The 17,239-nt window shown below is 47.4% G+C and overlaps 1 protein-coding gene across 10 annotated transcripts in view; it reads right to left on the bottom strand.

The window, feature by feature from the left end:
* The window catches only part of TNRC6C (trinucleotide repeat containing adaptor 6C), a 322,096-nt gene extending 306,117 nt beyond the window's left edge, over nucleotides 1-15,979 (bottom strand). For 3 of the 10 annotated variants that reach the window (XM_062639896.1, XM_062639897.1, XM_062639903.1), the window contains exons 1-2: nucleotides 15,776-15,975; nucleotides 6,833-6,930 (exon numbers count right to left, since the gene is read on the bottom strand). The gene's annotated coding sequence lies outside the window, so the exon portion shown is untranslated. Of the gene's footprint in view, nucleotides 1-6,832; nucleotides 6,931-15,425; nucleotides 15,563-15,775 lie in introns of those variants that run through there. The other 7 variants (XM_062639893.1, XM_062639902.1, XM_062639901.1 and 4 more) reach the window with 5 other exon arrangements.
* Between the last annotated feature and the right edge of the window lie 1,260 nt (nucleotides 15,980-17,239).

Here is a 17,239-nt window from a genome sequence, read left to right as displayed (position 1 = left end):
AAGAGCTGCAATAGCCTCTGAAAAGGCCTTTCCACCTTAAAAATGACCCTATCCTGACACCACATGCCTTCCCACCCGCTCCAAAAACCAAATCACCTCTGAAAAGAGAGTCTTTCCTGTTTTAGAAGAAAGGAATGAAGTGCAAACCAACCTCCCAAATTGGACAGGAGGACCCCAGGAGCTGCAGGGGAAAGTGCCAGTGATATTAATGTGTGAGATCTGAGCTGCTTCTGCAGCTGGCAGGGTTATAAACCCCTGATCAGACTTGTGAACAGACTGGTCAGCAGAGAATCAGGGGCAGCGTTTCCATCCATTACCCTTTATAAACCACCAGTCAGGCATTGCCAGAGCCAGGAAGATCCCAAATCCCTCCTCCCCACAGCAAACACTGTACCTTCCAAGAAGTCAGCTGGGGCCACCCTGCTCTGTGCTATTTTCTCTCCCTGTCACTCACGCTGTCTCTTGTAGCTTTTCATTTCTGCTCCTTCCTTTCCCTTCTTGCTCACACTATTCCCGTACTAGGCAGCTTCCTCCACCCACCTCTCCCCATCCCCAAATCTCTGCATTTAACACTCTGTTCTCATCTCGTTGGTTATTCTCAGCACCCTGTACCAAAGATACATCAGGCAGAAAGGCTGTGACACTCTCCTCTGCTGCCCTAAGTGAGCGAGCTTATGTATGTTGCATAAAAGGGGGGAGGAAAAAATCCCCAGCAAATCCATCTTTTAAAAGACTTTATACATCCCACCTGCTTGCAGAGCATCCGTGGGAGAAATCTGGATTGTTGCGATTGACATTACCTGGTGTGGTAATTAGAAGCTGTATTTACAGCCTTGCTACCATTTTAATGTTGTTTTGCATCTGTTGTACTTTCACTTAGAGAGCAAATGTAGTGGGGAACATCTGTTTTCTGCTGCCAGCTCATGCGACGTTCCCCGGCCAGCGATTTCCCCTCTGTTACACTGGGCTGTAGTTATTTCAATTACCATTGCAGGAGCATCTCCCTGCAGCAACAGGTTCCAGTCCTGGCCCAGCTTTTTGAGCAGGTTTGAGGTGACCTCTCACAGGTTAGTTTAATGCAATCCCTTTCACACCAAGGCTCTGTGCTTGCATTCTCTCCAAACCCCAGCTGTTGGTCCATCACTGTATGGGCTTGGTCGCCTCACAAATAGGGATGAAAATAAAGCAGAGACATTTAATTCCTTCCTCACTTCTATCCTTAACATCAGTGATGCACTCTGGGTGCCTGGAGCCCCCAGGTTGGAGGGTCATGACTGGGGGAGCAATAATGTCTCAGTTGACTTTAAACTTGTACAGGATTAGCTAGTGCAACTAATTAGCTATACTGCAAAGTATAACATAATACGAATGGGCCTGATGAGACTCCTTCCAGGTTACTGATAGAGTTGGCTGATGTTACTGTGAGGCCTTTCATAGTTATCCATCAGTGGTCCTGGGAGCCTGGAGAGGTCCCAGTCAACTGGAAGCTAGGAAATGTTATTCCAGTTTTCAAGAAGGACAAGAAAGACAACCCTGGTAATTATAGGCCTGTCAGTGTCGCTTTGGTGCCTGGTGAAATTATGGAGAAGATTATTCTAGGAGATACTGAAAAACACTTGAAAGACAGAGCAGTCATTGGACAAAGCTAACTTCTGCTCATGAAGGGATAGTCATGCTTTACTACCTTAATATCCTTTCATAACAAAATCAGCCACGTAATGGACAAAGGGAGAGTAGTGGCTGTGTGTTTTTGTGGATTTTAGCAAGGGTTCTGATACTGTGTCTCACAGTAAGCTTCTGAACAAGATAACCAGCATACAGTTAGACATGTACACAACACAATCGGCTGAAGGTCAGGTTCAAAGAGCTGCAGTAAATGGCGTAACATCTGGCTGGTGGCCAGCCAATAGTGTTCTCCTCCAAAGCTCAAGTTTTGAGCCCAAGCTCTTCAGTGCTTTTATCAATAACCTGAACACAGGAGTTGAACACACACTAAGTGAGCTTGACAGCATATAATAAATTAGGAAGAACAACTGCTCCCCTCAAGGGTAGAGAAGCCTTTACAGAATGGCCTCAACACATTAGAGCTCTGGGTAATCATCAGTTGTGTGGAACTCAACAAGTGCCAGATTCTGCACGTGGGGCTGGGTAACCTGGATGTACATATAGACTGAGAGACAAGAGGCTGGAGTGCAGCCCTGCAGAAAGGGACTAGTGGGGTTTGGTTGATGGAAAGCTCAGTAGGAGTCAACAATGTGCCTTGGCAGCAAAAATGACCAGCCATAGCCTGGGGTGCATTAAGCACAGTATAACTAACCAGCCAAAGACATGATTGTCCCTTAATACTCAGCCTTGGCGTGGCTTCACCTGCTGTGTGCAGCCTGGGGCCCTACAAGATAAAAAGGATATGCAATTATTAGAATATGCCCAAAGGAGGGACACAAAGATGGCAAAAGGGCTAGAGGATGTGATTGATGAGGAGCAGATGAGGATACTTGGTTCCTTCAGCCTGGAGAAGAGCAGACTGAGGGGTGACCTTGCTGCTGTCTGCAACTTCATCATGGGGGAGAGTGGAGCTGAAGATGCTGATCTTTACCTCTGGTGACACAATGCAAGGGAATGGTTTAAAGTTGTGTCAGGGGAAGTTTATATTGGCTATGATGAAAAAGCTCTTCACTGAGAGGGTGGTTAAACTCTGAAGCAAGAAGCCCAGGAAGTGGTCATAGCCCCAGGCCTGTCAGTGTTCAAGCAGAACTTGAACAGTGCTCTTAGATACATGGTTTAACTTCTGGGCTGACCTGTGTGGGTCCCTTCAAGCTCAGGGTACTCTACAATGCCCTTCCTTCACCTAGTTTAGAGGTGCATTGGCAATTCTTCAATAGTACGTGACTTCCCCCAGATGAAGCAACATCAGCTGCTGTTACTGCCTTGCACTGAATGAGGGCTTTTGAAATAGAGCTCCCCACTGAACCGGTTACTCCTGGACACACATCTCTCTCGCTCTCTAGGTTACTTCTTTTGTTAATCGGATTCTCCATCCCGACTCGACATCCCAGCCAACATTCCCAACATCTCAGGCACATCCACTGTGTGCCACAAGAGGGCTCCCACTGCCACAGCTGCAGGGAGGACCCCAGCAGCTGCCTCCTCCCCCCCCGTGTCCTGGCAAATCCTCTGAAGACGGGAGGTTTAGCCGAAAACACACGTTTTTGGAGTGTCGGACCCAAACATGTCTGCGTTTTCAATCTAAATCCATGATGTCATTTTACTGTCTCATTCCAAATTCCCCCCAGCCCCAAGTATATCACCTGAAGAACGTGTAGAAAGGGGACATTTCATTCACAGACCTGCAATAGCTTTCACAAGGAAACAGGCTATCGTCAAAACTGTTTTACAAGAGAACTGCAGCACAGAGAAGGGCAATGGCTAACTCCCTTTTGACCAAGCTCATACGATGGGTTTCCAGCAGACTCAGAGGTGAAACCAAGGTCTCCCATCTTCATCCAGTGCTCAGAGCTCTACCGCCAATGCTTTCTGAGGAGCTGAGCTGAAGGGTTACACTGTGCCCTTTATCTTTTCATCCTCTCTTCTGCAGTTCCCAGAAAAGCATCCTTCAGCCTAGCCCAGCAACTTGCCTGGATAGGAAAAATGACATGAACGCAGCCAGAAAGCACTTAGATCACTGCACTGACACAGCTACGGACATAGTACTGCTTGTTCCGGTTTCAGCTATTTCAGGTAGTACTGAATCAAGCTAAACTGGCACAAGAGCATCTGCTTGCCCCAGGTAGAGCTGTGTAGTCATACCAGGACTGATGCTCTCTGAGCAGAGCTCAGACAGCAAGCTGGTGAGACAGAGTGGGAGAGCTGGGTGGTAGCTGTGGCTGGGAGAGTAGAGGAGGTGGCAGCCTGAGGTTGTAGTCCCAGCAGGGAGGCGGTATCACAGATCACAAAGGTTATCACAGACCTTAAATGCCAGGCTCATCCTCCAGACGACAGCCTGGCTCAAAATTGCCTTTGTCAATCCTGTAACACCACACATTGAGCGAGGAAATCTGGCAGCAAAAGGCTCTGCTCTGTGCCATCAAAGCAGACACGGAGAGACTTTTCTGCAGCTTAGGACTTGTTTTCTACCTAGCCCAGATAGTCTGCAGCCAGAGCCTTTCCTGGGTCACTACCCTGCTCAATCTTTCCTACTCAACGCGAGCTGCTCCAGGTTGGTGCTGCCTTCCCACTGCTGCGCATCAGTGCTGAGCACAACAGCTTTTCTCTCTAGACAATACTACGCCACAACTAACTGTCAGTAAACAGCAGCAGCTCGAAGATGCACCAGGAAAACCATTCTGCTCTGCGATATGTTTAAGGGGGAGAGCTAGGTTATGCAGGGTTTTTTCGCCGTAAAGCCAACAGAAGGCTCTTAGTTTATTTAGGTCAATTAACTTCAGCTTTCAAATTAAGTTTTCATCTCGTTTTACAAGCAAGCTGTAAGCAAAGCATAAAAAAAAGGTCAGCTGAGGAGAGCACAGCTCAGGATTTCTAGACTGGTAAGTAATTGAAACCCAAAAGGTAGAAACAATATTGAGATCAGAGTGCGCAGAGCACCTAACCAGCCCTGCTGCTTCATGCACTTGTTTCCCCTTTGCTCTGTGCACCAAATCGCCAAGCCAGAAGAAGGCAGGAAAAAAAATAAGGAGCTGATATAAAAAGCTGCACAGAGGAAGCCATTTGTGGTACACAACAACACGTTTATTGGTCTCACACACCCGGGAGTGATGCTCCATATTCTTGGGTGCCATCTACTGGCATTTTTATCTCTTTGCTACATATTAAAGCCAACCCCAGTGTTAAAAGAGCAGCCAGGTTGCAGCCAAGCACTTGAAAAATGCCAGAATCCAGCCTGCACAGATAACCAAAGCCTGGTCCCCTTGTAGAGATGCATTGCAACACACATTGTAATAACATGATCGTGGACCACTTTTTTTCCGCAGGAAAAAGCTCCCTTTCATACACCAGATGGATGGTGCTCTCTTAATGAGCAGCTATTCAATATTTTTCTTTATCCTCATCATTCAATATGTAGCCCTGTGTCCGGGATATGGCATACGATTGAAGTCTTGGTCTAAATAATGAGCTATTAATTTTCTCCTGGGCTTTCACAGCATTTATTATCATAGTATCCAAGTGGTTTGCAAACATTAATTTGCCTTAGAGCAGCCCTGTGAGGAAAGGTAGAATCCTTCTTGTAGAGATGAGGAACTGAGGCACAGCCAAATTGAAACCAGGAGGGTACCGAGTGGTTGGGAGCTCGATGTGAGATGCAAAAAGGACTTATTTCTTAGAGCTTTGCAAATCGAAGCTTTCAGTGTTTAGGACCCTGCTCTGACAGCCTTCACACTCAGCTATGAGCCCACAGCTTTTCCAGTCCCATCTGCTGCAGCAGCTGGGAACCCAGCAGCAGTGGGGTTCATTTGAGATGAAGTTTCTCTGTATCTTCTCTAGTGAGTCTGCTGCAGGCATGCCTCAGTAGATACAAAGGGACACAGGCCCCCAAAAGCCCCTGCTCAGAGATGGTCGTCTCTCCCCATGGATTGCAAGGATCACCTAAATAACCATTTCAATCTGGGGCAGCCAAGATTGCATACTTACTATGGATCATCCCAAAGACCATCTCTTCCTCATAATACAACCCACCACAAAACACCTCCTCAGGCACCTTCAGTAAGCTGAAGGCTTACACTGGAAGGCCAAAAGTCATGGCAAAAACATGCTAAAGGAGGAGAGAGCAAGAGCAAGACTGGAGTCTTGCCACCAATGAATAGTAGTCACTGTTGATTTAGAAGAGCCCATAAATCCAGCACTATGGAAGACAGCAAAAGCCTCATCTGTATTGCCTGCCTAAGTAGTACAGAGGAAAACATGCTCTTCCATGTGCAAATCCATCAGACAGCACAACCCAGCCCACAGGAGCAGCTACACCAACCCCAGCCCAAGAGGGCAGCACCAGGACATGCACTGGGGTGGTTTGTTTGTCACAGCAGCGCTCCCTGAAGTTTCAGGAGAGGCTGAAGAGACCCAAACCACAACCAGCAAGTCAGGGATGAGGAAAGGGGGAAGGATAAATCCCTTCTTGACAACTACTGCTTCCCACACAGCCCTGATGTCAGGCTGTAGACTCCACAGCCACTGAGGAAAGGATGAGCTCACAGCCAGTGACTGCCCATGAGCGTGGAGCTCAGAGTGAGCTGCTTCACACCACCACAGCACTTTTTAGTAGAGGCAGGGCTTCCATTCCCTGCTCTGGGGCTGGGCATCATGTCAGCCCAGTGCTCCGCACGTCCAGGCAGTCACTCTGCCCTGACAAGGGGGTTTTCCAGCTCCCCATCGCTATTTTCATCCGCTCTGCACACCCAGCAGAACTGCAAGACCGTTTGGGGAACAGAAATCATGGTTTTGTGTTGTATTCAGAGAAGGAAGCAGTACTCTTTGCACCATTACAATACTGTATTTCCTTATTACTCTCCATCCTTTCCCATCTCTTACTCCTCCTAACATCTTATTTGCATTTTTGATCAGACCTGTACAGCGAGGAGATGCCTTCAGGGAGTTGGTTGTAAAAGTGCCCAGGTCTTTTTCCTGGGCTGAATCAATTAATTTACACCTCTGGGAATAAAATGAATTTTTTTCCTGCTATGTGTACAATTACTCCCAGTTTTCATTGCTAAGAGAGGGGAAAAACGAGGCTTTGAAATGCAAAGTCACATGTGCAAATCATCACCTCCGGCAGCTAAAGCTTCATCCGCATGCTGTGATCCCACGTGAGGCAGCATCTTACCTGTGCAAGAAGGACCACTGCTGCTTCTGCACTGAGCTGTCCACACCAAGCCACCAAGGCTCATCCTCGCCCTGGGTCCCTGGTGATCAGCGATGGCCCTGCCAGAGGAGATGCATGGGATAGTTCAATAGGAAATCAAATTACCCTGTGCATTCCCAAAGCACAGCAGCATCCCATTAATCCGGCCATGGGGCTCATGTTCCCCTCGCAAGGCTCTCTTCCTGAGCCCCCTTTAGCCCCACTGCCCAGCCCATTTCTTTCTTTAACTCCTATCTCACAGTTAAAGTCTGCAAGGCTCTTCACCACAAACCCCCTACAAACCCAGCATGGGGATGTTCTGGGGGAGTTCCATCTAATTTACTAAGGTTCTCCAGCCCGACTTCCTCCCATGTCTGTCCCTCACCGGCAGCAGGGAATACATCTCACATAACACTGGAAATATTGTCTCTCAGTACAAGACGAGAGGAGAAAAAGCCTGGTGTGGTCTATACCTTCTTCTAGGTGGCAACCAGTGCTGGATCTACGCCTGATAAGCTCCTTGTAACTGCCTCAGATAAAATGCTTTTCCAAGCCTGGCCAGCAATCAGATCTTGCCTTGCACAAGAGCTGAACCACCTCCTCTTCCTACAGCCCATGTTCACAGAAGGCAGTAGGGCTTTAGAAATGCCCAAATTAGTTAAGAGTCTTACCCATCAGGCTTGATAATCTTCAAATGTGAATGCTGCTGATTAACCACACACACTGACCCTTACCCTCCCCTTGACATTTCAATTCCTCTCACTCCCTTATCCCTTTGCTCTGTCATTTCTCTCTCACACTACTTTCTCCATTAACATAAAACTCACCAAATTGGATTCAGGCAACACCCACCAGTTTGCCTGAGTTTATTTCTTGTCATTACTATAACACGTTGACACTCGCTTGCTTTGGCCGGTGACCAATGGACCTGAAGAAAGCACATCCTGCAAAAGACTCCACCAGGGAGCTTGGATAACTGCCTAATAAACTTTGGGGCTTCCTAATGCAGCCAAGGCTGAGCAAATATCCAGAACCTTCCCTTCCCCTCCTGCTTCAAGGTTCAAAGCAGCTTTTCAGGATTCCTGGGATTGACTTACTGAGGTGAAACATCTTTTCTGTACCAACAAGCCAGGGGGACTGTCCTGCCCAGAGGCTGCAAAGGTGCTGGGAGGGAAGAGCCACCCAGCAGCACCTACTGCTGCAGGCTGCAGCACAAAGTGCCTCAGTTTCCCCCTCTCATTTTATATGACAAATCACAGCTGTTATATGAACAATCACAGCCACCCCTTATGGGGCTGCAGTATCTCCAGGTGCAGGGCATCCTTCTCCACACCAGACTCCAACCTCAAGTGAAACAACTTTAAAAACCAAGTTCTCCTCCTTGGACAAACTCCCTGCCCATGCTTAGGTTGAACCCCGTAGAAAACAGTTAATTAATCTCTCTTGCTTCGGCCTAATTCTCTTTTCAACATGTGGCCGTCACTTCCCTGTCATCACAGCTGATTTACAATGGGGTTTAATTAAATCCTCCGTACATTATTCAGCATTCTCTGAAGACAACACCAAAGCAGCCAAGGGTATTTAAAATGTCACCTGCTGAGACGTATCATCTCCTCCTAAATAAATATGACAGTGATCAAACTTTGGCTAATTACAGTGACTTCGTTATTTGTTTGTATGTTTTAATATTTAATTGCTTTCGTGTTCATCCAATTACAAAGCAACAGCAAATAGAAATTAACTTTTTATCAGCGTGTTCCCAGCCCAGCTAATCAGCACTTCAAAGGCCAGACACAATAGGAGGCCATCCAACCTGAGAGAGCTTTACAATATATTCTCTGCTGAATGGACCGTTCTATTAAATTAAGGGAGAATTGTGTTTGTCAGGGTATTCCCAGCTCCCACCCAGATTCCCTTTATGTGGCTGTTTATGGGCCTTGTTGTAGCATCCTTGCAGCAGGGTAGTAAATTGTTTGTACAGCTCCTGCCCTCATTCCAGCAGTGCTGCTGTCTGCTCTGCAACTGCCCCAGGTAACAGCAGCCTGCTCTGTGGCAGAGAAAGAAAACCTGGGAAAAGCTTCCCTTTGGCAGCTCATGCCTCCTTGGTTAGCGGAGGGGAGCACACAGCACACACACACACATCTTGCTCCCTGGCACAGGGGAGCGAAGGCAGCATCATGTGAAGCATCCCATTCAAAGTAGCCTAAACTGGCACCGAAGTTGGATGTAACAGATTGAAATCTGAGATTTCCAGTGCTGGTAGCACCAGTGCAGCTGCAGCAGACACTGGAGTGCTCCCAAGCCATGGCTTTGGGAGACCTTCATTTTAATCCTTGTTCACATGTGCCTGTTGCCGTTAGGCTCAGCTTTGCAACAGAAGCAGTGGCATAGACTCCTGTCCGTGAGATCTGCACCTAGTTTAGAAATTGCCAGAGGAAAACAGTGAGAAAAGCCTCAGAATACATAACTGATAGGAACAGGATTATTCCTGCCAGTGCAACAGTCTTGCCAGTGAGCAGCAAACTATTTATGTTGTCAGAAATCTGCTGTAGAAAACAAAAGGTTAAGCGTAGCCGCTTTGCCTCCTAGCAGGAGTGGAAGCTTGCTGCAGACAAAGTGATTTAGGGTCAAAGAAAACAGCTAAATAGCACATTTGCCAAACATCAGAGGACAAATACCACCAGACAAGCACATGCATAAATGACCCACATTAAAGAGAATTGATCTGCATTGTGTTTGCCCTGCATTTTCATTGCATTGCCCCATTATTATTACTCAAAAAAAAGCCAAGCCTTTTAGTTGCCACAGGGAAAGTCTAGACAAAAGAGCAAGAATTGTGCTGCAAATGAACGTGATTTTAGGAAGCAGTCTACAGAATAATGGCACTAAAGCACAGTCTCCTTGGTTTTCAGTATTCAAGAAAAAAAAACTATGCATATATAAACTCAGGCCAGGCAGTGGAGTTTTCCCTTGGAAGCATACACAAATACTAATGTTACAGCCCAACCTTACCATGTTGTGTTTTGGAATTCATAAGAAGTCTCTCTTTCTATGTGTGCACAAAGAGAATAAAGAAAAACACTTCTACAATTGAAGATTAGACAAATTCGAAGGGGGTTTTGCCACATGTGCCTCTGTTCCTCAGACAGGTTGTACTCAACCATCAAAGCACGAAATGAAAACCTCAAAGAGCTAAGTAGAACCACAGGTCCTACACACAGATGCTAGAAGTCACAGTGACCATCACATCACTATTTTACCTGTCTACCCAAATCTATCACAGCAAGTCCATGCAAGAAATAGAAAAGATAACACTAAAGACTGATTTCTGCAAACTCCACTGCAACAGCAAGAGCGCATCTTTGTCCCTGGAGCATCATCAGATCCGGTACCCAGAGAGGCACCATCTCTCTGAACTGGCTGCTGTGACACAACATCATACACAGATTCTCAGTATGAGAAAAAATTTATTCTGAGGGGAAAAAAAGGTACTTTCATCATATGAACTTTTTTCTTTAAAAAAAACACAAAAACAACCTCTGTTTTTTCCCCACTGAGAAAAAACTTTATGTTTAATTTTAGGCTTGTCTCATAAAATATTAACCGAAGAAATACTTTTGAAATACTTTGATTTTATTGAAATTATGTTTGAAAAACTTTGATTTTATTGAAATTAAATATTTAATTTGACCCAATTTTTGTTTTCAGATTTTTTTTCTTTCTAACTTTGAGACTGGTTGCATTTGAGTTTTTCATGCAAACAGGAGATCTGATTTCTGCCCAGCTTTAGTAAGGACTCATTCACCAAAGTGATTTACTGCAGGTCTTGTTTTCTTATGTTTCTCCTCCAGTTACAAAGTTCATTAAAAAGATACAGAAATACCTGTCTGGCACCAAGAACTAAGCTGAAATTACTTTGATGGGGCTTTGAAAGAGTCAAGTGATCAGTGCAACAAAATTAACTTCCAGTTAGAAAGATGTGGGTGGAATCACAGAAAAGCCACAATTTTTTTTTTTCCCCAAAGCAAGAGGACAGAAGGAATTGGTCAAAGGGCTTAAAAACATTTAATTCCAGACAAACTCCTGAGATACAGGCTTTTCCATAAGGAAGCTGAAAAAGGAGAAAATATCCCCATTTTCCTGGCCAGTGCCAACAACGCCCAAAGTGCTGCTCCTGTCCTGCAGGAGTGATGGGGACAGAGGATTCAAAGTACAGCAGTGGCCTTGCTGATATCAGCGTGGGGTTTTACATTGGAAGAAAATACATCAGTTCGTTCCCAGCAAAATCCTGATTTAAATCATTTCAATATCCTCTGACCTAAGGGAAAAAAAAAAACAGTTGGAGAAAGTCACAATTATATCACCTTCCAACATGCAGTTTTATTTTCCTCCCCCCAGCTTGGAGGGAATTCGTATCCTCAAGCTTAAGCTAATTGCATTTGTCCAGCTCCAGCTGAAACACAAAACCCCAGGCTCAGCGACCAAAACCTAATCAAAGGTTTCGGCTGGCACAGCCTGTTCACTTTGTAACTTGCTGGAATTGTGATTTACCATCCTCATCTGGGCCAAGAATGGTACTGATATCGTTATTACTACTGTACCTAAACCTTGAATGTTTTCCAGGGTGGCAAAGATATCTCCCACTCACTTTTACTGCTTATTTTCTGCATTTTTCAGCTCTGTGATATATTGGCTGACTGAGTCCAGGGCATACATCCAGACTTCTGAAGCTGTCATGTCATCCAAACTCAAGAAACAGCTCCATGCTGGGGACAGCATGGAAAAAACATCAGGCTCCCCCCAGCTTCCAATTTCTCTGGTCCCAGGTTCTTGTTACAGAGCTGTTAAGTTTTAAATTGAGTAGTTCACATACAAGCCCCAGATCCCAGAGTCAGAAAGTTACAGGGGAATCTGAGCTTTCACTCGCTATGAATCAGGTTTCTAACCTGCATGGCTGCAAAGGAATAGTTCAAAAGGTGATGTTGAAGGCTGTAAATTTGGGAGGGGGAAAAAAAAGACTTATGATGGTAAAAAAATAATCCAATGGGAAACTCCACAAACAAATGCCAGTTGTATGTTTTGGTCAGCATTGTTTAGTATGCGTGTTCCTGAGAGGCTATGCCAAGACATTTGAGGTGGGCACCGGGGTTTGATAACTGTTGGCCAGGCAGAACAGCCCTGCAATGCAGAATGGCATTGGACAAGATGAGAATGGGGCTGTGGAGCAAAGCTCCCCAACAGTGTCCATCTGTCTCACAAGAAGTAGAAGTGCATATCCTAACCTTTGAGTTGCTGCTCCTCTGTTGCCATCCCCCTTTTAATCCCATTCAGGTTGCATAGTCAAGCCAACAGAGTAAGGTGTGAAAACTTGCTTCGTCCAGTGGCAAAATCATAGGAGAGATTTTCAGGTTCTTTCAGCCTTCCATGTGGGCATCTTTCTGCTATGTGCCCCCTTTGGCTGCCCGGGAATTGCTGCCCCAGCCTTCTCCTTCATTTATTGTTTGCTTCAGAAAAGGGAGCCTCTGCTTCCCTCCACCTCTTGGCAGACTCAGAGCTGCCCAGCTCCAGCACCTTCACAGACAGATCCATCATGTCTTCCAGGACAAGCTGAGCTTCTGGATGAAGACAACAAAGGCATGTTGCCTGCAAGACATGGCACAAGGGCCTGGGAGATGGTAAGCAACCTCAGCAGCTCAGAGGAGATCCAAGAACATTGGGCACCACCAGGCAGCCACCAGCACCCTCCAGCATCAGGCTCTAATGGTGCCCTGTGCCGCACCAAAGCTTTTTCGGAAGCAAATGCTCCCAGAAAACCACAGGCCGACACAGAGAAAGGAACAGATTGACTTCCAACACACGCAGAATGCATCCAGAAACCAACGAGAGCGGTTTGCACACAGGCATTTGCAATTCTGATTCTCTAATAGGAAATAGCTCCCAACTGGGGGAGGGGTAGACAGGAAATATTACAGCAATGCTATTTTGTTACACTAATTACCAATAACAGCACATAGTAGGCTACCAACCACAGTCAATTCATTTTGAAAGCTATATAATAATGTTTAGGATAAGGAATTAATTTTTATAGCCACTGAAGCAGATTTACTTGTACTCTAATGCAGATTTATTACAAATTAAACTTCCTAACTCCAGAGGTTGACTAGGAGCACTCAGCAGGGCTTGAGGGGAGACACAGCCTGTTGCAAAGAGGGAATTTCAGCAGCACCGAGGATCGCTTCTTCAGGTCAAAGACTGCCCAGACCGCTGTTAGCTCTTTAGCACACACACGTTTGGATACACCCACCTCCATGGGTAAATTCACCCCACAGTGTGAATGTGAGCAGGACCCAGAGGGTGACTTTCATTGACTCAACTGACTGTGAAAGGTTGGGGCCTTGTGTTTTTTATTGTGTGGTTTGAAGGCAAAATTCCAGCGCTACAGATTTTTTTCCAGTGTAAAGAAAACTCCATAACAGAGGAAAACTTGAACCTATAGTCAAGAAGATGCACTCAATTTATAGAAACAAACATCTCTGGTGTCAATAGCTGAATATGAAGCAACTCAGATAGTCTTAGCCCAGCAGCACTGCTCCTGTGTGGAAGTGGAAAAGATAATGCACACAGAGCCAAAACCAAGGCTAGGGCTGGACAGGATTGCTGGACAGGGAGAGTTCATCCTCAGCAGGACTTTAGACACAGCCCAGAACAGGGACTCAACTGCGTGATTTTTAACATTCAAGCTTGAGTCCAAATGAATTGTTGTTTATTAAATGATTGGGATAAATTCAGTTTCTTCACTCTCATCAGCATCCATAACTAGAGCCATCACTATCTGGATAGGAAACCTCCGAGACCTTCAGCCTCTAAGTTGGGCTGATCTTAAAAGAGCTTCCCTCAGAACCTCAGGCCCTGGAGGTCTGGTTGCCTGCAGATAAGGACAGCAACCAAAGGGGCACCACCCGTTCTTTTCTGCATCCAAAGAGCAGGCACTGTGCACTCAAGCACTTGGGGACCCTCAGAGCAAACAGAGGGTGGGTACAGCAGATGGTGGGAGCAGAGACTTGGCTTTTGGGATTCCCTGGCCAGGCAGGGAATTTTTGGTTTCTCCAGTTTCAGAGCCAGCACAGGGAGCCCAGGCTGGGCTGAGTGAGCACATAGGCAGCTCCACGCATCCATATGCACCATGCCAAAGGAATTCTGATGGGACCTTCATCCCTAATGAAACCCAATGGGAAGAGTTTCTGATATTTATCCAGCCCTGAGAAATATTCAGACAAATCCCCATGGGTGGGTTGGCACCCACCAGGATGCCTTTCAGGACACAGGTCAAGGACGAGGCTGTGTGCAGCTCCTCCTGATCTGCCCAGTTTGCCAATCCATCACTTGACATTGTTACCCCCTTAAAACCACACTTATTCAGCCTAAGTTTCCACCAGCTTCAGTGATAACCAGCAGCCCAGCCCAGCAGCTCAGGCAGACAGCGGTTTTTAAACATCATCCCTGCATCATTTCACCTCTACAGACACCAAACAAAACTCTACTCTAATTCCTTAGGAGAAAGAACAACCAAGCTGGAGTTGTTCCAGATCCTCCGTTAGCTCAAGGCAGCTCCTGGCCGTGTCCCCAGGGACTTGGTGTGCATACGCACACATCCAGCATTGCAAACAGAATTTGACTGATACTGTTTTCACATTGGGTTTTTAATGACGCTTCTAGAGATCCCACTGCATTTAGTTTCATCCTGGGAGGGAGATGCAGAAGGAGGAGAGTCATTAGCTTATCCATAACGCCTGGCAAGGAGGAGGAGGAGGAAGGAGGGGTTTCCTATACTAATTCCATCTCCCACCGATGCTTTCCTGTGCTCCAGGATAAATGAGACCTTCCTAATTCTTTCCCCACAGCAAATAAACAGAGAGGGAGCCTGCACCATGTGGCTTGCACTGCTTTATTCATCACAGTGTCCCAACTGCAGGTAGCAGTGATTACAGCTAATTATTGGCAATTACCACCACTGAGCTGGTAGGTGTGTTTCCCCAGTAACTTTCAGCAGCTCCAAAGCTCTTTGAGGGCTTCTCCATGCAAAAAGGCGGAAGGAAATCCTTCCCCCTCTGCCCAGCAGCCAGATCCTCCTCCAAAAATCTGTAGTTATCAGGCATCACAGTGTAATCATTAAAAATAACCAGGAAAAATATCCCCGACCCTGTGAGCTTGTAGCATCAGCAACGCGCCACGTCTGCCCTCTCGGCATGGTAGTTGACAGGGAACATCTCTGCTTGGAAAAACTCTTCTTTCTCCCTTTTGCTCCTCAAAAAGCTTATCCTGCAACGGAGCCCGCGTCCCGCCACCCCTCCTCCAAACACATAATTCAATTCATACAACCCCCCCTTACACACAACAGAAAAGCACATGTACAGTCGGTGCTTTTCCCTGCATATTAAGTAACAGCGGCGGGTTGAGGGATGGACCCTTTGAGAAATTCATATGCCAGCCTTCCCACTATAGTAATTTCATTCTGTCTTTGTAATTGTCTGATATTACATTGTTCCCTGCCAGAAGATTAATTAGCTAGTCTTACCCTCCAACATACCATCCCTCTGCAACCCTCAAGGAAGCTGGAGTGGTGCCAAGTCGCATGGATTTGCTATTCTGGCTGGCAGCTGCTACTGTCGCTGCAAAAAAAGCCTCCTTTTGTCCCCGAACAGCAGTTGCTGTGCCAACTGACCCCCGCATCCCCGGCCCTCCCGAAGACACTGCCAAGGAGGTGGCCAAGTTTCAATGCCACGGACTGGGCAGGGGGGAGGAAAAGGGGTGGGAATGATGGGAATTATTAAGAAAAAAACCCGTCAAGCCAAACCAACCCTCATGCGCACACACGATCCCGACCGCCCCCCGCACCCCAAGCCTCCGCCTGGCATAATTACTCACGCTCGTTAAGCATGGCTGCATTGCGTATGCGAGTCACGCGGGACAGGCGCGCATCGGGCTGCGGTGGGAAGGCGCCCGTCTAGCGGTGGGAAGGGTGAGGCAGCATCCCGCATCCCAGCCCAGAGCCACCTTCACGCCCCAGCTCGCGCCGGGGAGGAGAGGGCAGGCGGGAGCATCGCCAGCCATGTCAATGGGGGGGACCACCACCACCACCCCAACCAGGGCTGCGTGCCGCAGCCGCTTCTTGGCAAGGAGCCCGGCCCAGCACCGCAGCGGATCTGCTGCTTTTGTTCCCCCTCCATCTTCCCTTCCCTCCTCACACACACACACACACACACACACGTGTGCTAGGTACCTCCATCTTATCTTAGACATGGTGCCCAGCCAGGTGGGATCTGCTTGGGTAGGAGCACACATACCTGTGGGTCACCACCCCACTGAGAAATGAGCGGTGGGGCACATAGGGTTTGCTTCTCCTTGGGGTTTTTGTAGAGAGGAGAAGAGTTCAAAGATGGGGAGATAAAAACCTTAAGAAAACAAAATAAAGGCACCGATCTAGACTCCAACGTGTGCCACAAAACTGGGACGACAAGCACATTGGCTTCCTTTCCAGACAGCCCTCAAGAAGTTACGCTCTTCTCCTAACAGCACCATTGCAGTTAATGTTTGCTGTGCCAACAGGTTGTGTTTAAGGTAAAAACACCAAAAGAAAAGGAGCCCTGCAATGCTGATGGTGACAGCTACAAGCAGAGAAGGGGGTACCAGAGCCCTCACAGCCCAATGTGGTCTATCCCCAGTGTCCAGCCTGCCTGCCCCCATCACCAACCAGACCCCTTTGCCTCCCGTCCTTCACAAAGCTCCAAAAGAGACCAGTTTGGGGCATTTTTGTTTGCTTTTTAAAGGGTCACCTTTCCCCACAAGCACACCCCGAGCAGCAACGCAGGGACCTGGGGCTGCGCTCACTGGGCACCAGTTTGAAACCACCCATTGCAGAGCTGCGGGAAACGCTCCCATATTGTCACGGGGGCTAATTAAGCTCCTCCACTAAGACAGCGGATCCCGACTGCCTCAGCACCCGCCTTTGCCCACAGCCCCCCCTCCTCGGGTGCTACGGAAACGGGAATTAAGCAGTGATGAATGCAGTATTAATTAATTAAGAGAAGATGCACACGAAGGGGGTGGGAGGCAGGGGGTCTTTGCGCTGTGGAAATCACCCAAGGAGGGGCTGCTGTAAATTTGCTTATCGTTGGGTTTGCTCCCCGAAAGGCACCGGGAGGGACCCGCGCACCACGACCAGCACCCCCAGCACCAAAGCCACCCGCCCTCCATCAGCGAGACGTGAGGGGGGAAGAGGATGTCTCCAAAACACGCTGAGAAGCAGGAGAGGCGCCCGCGGCTCCGCGCCGCCATCTTCTCCCACTGCGGAGGCCGAAGAGGAAATCAATTTCGCGCACTCCGAAATGG

The sequence above is a fragment of the Pezoporus occidentalis genome, unplaced genomic scaffold (assembly GCF_034315485.1).
Source record: "Pezoporus occidentalis ecotype Australia unplaced genomic scaffold, CSIRO_AGI_Poc_V1 ctg62, whole genome shotgun sequence".
Taxonomy (NCBI): domain Eukaryota; kingdom Metazoa; phylum Chordata; class Aves; order Psittaciformes; family Psittacidae; genus Pezoporus; species Pezoporus occidentalis.
Note: the sequence above shows the minus strand (reverse complement) of the source record. Positions and strands in the feature narration are given on the sequence as shown.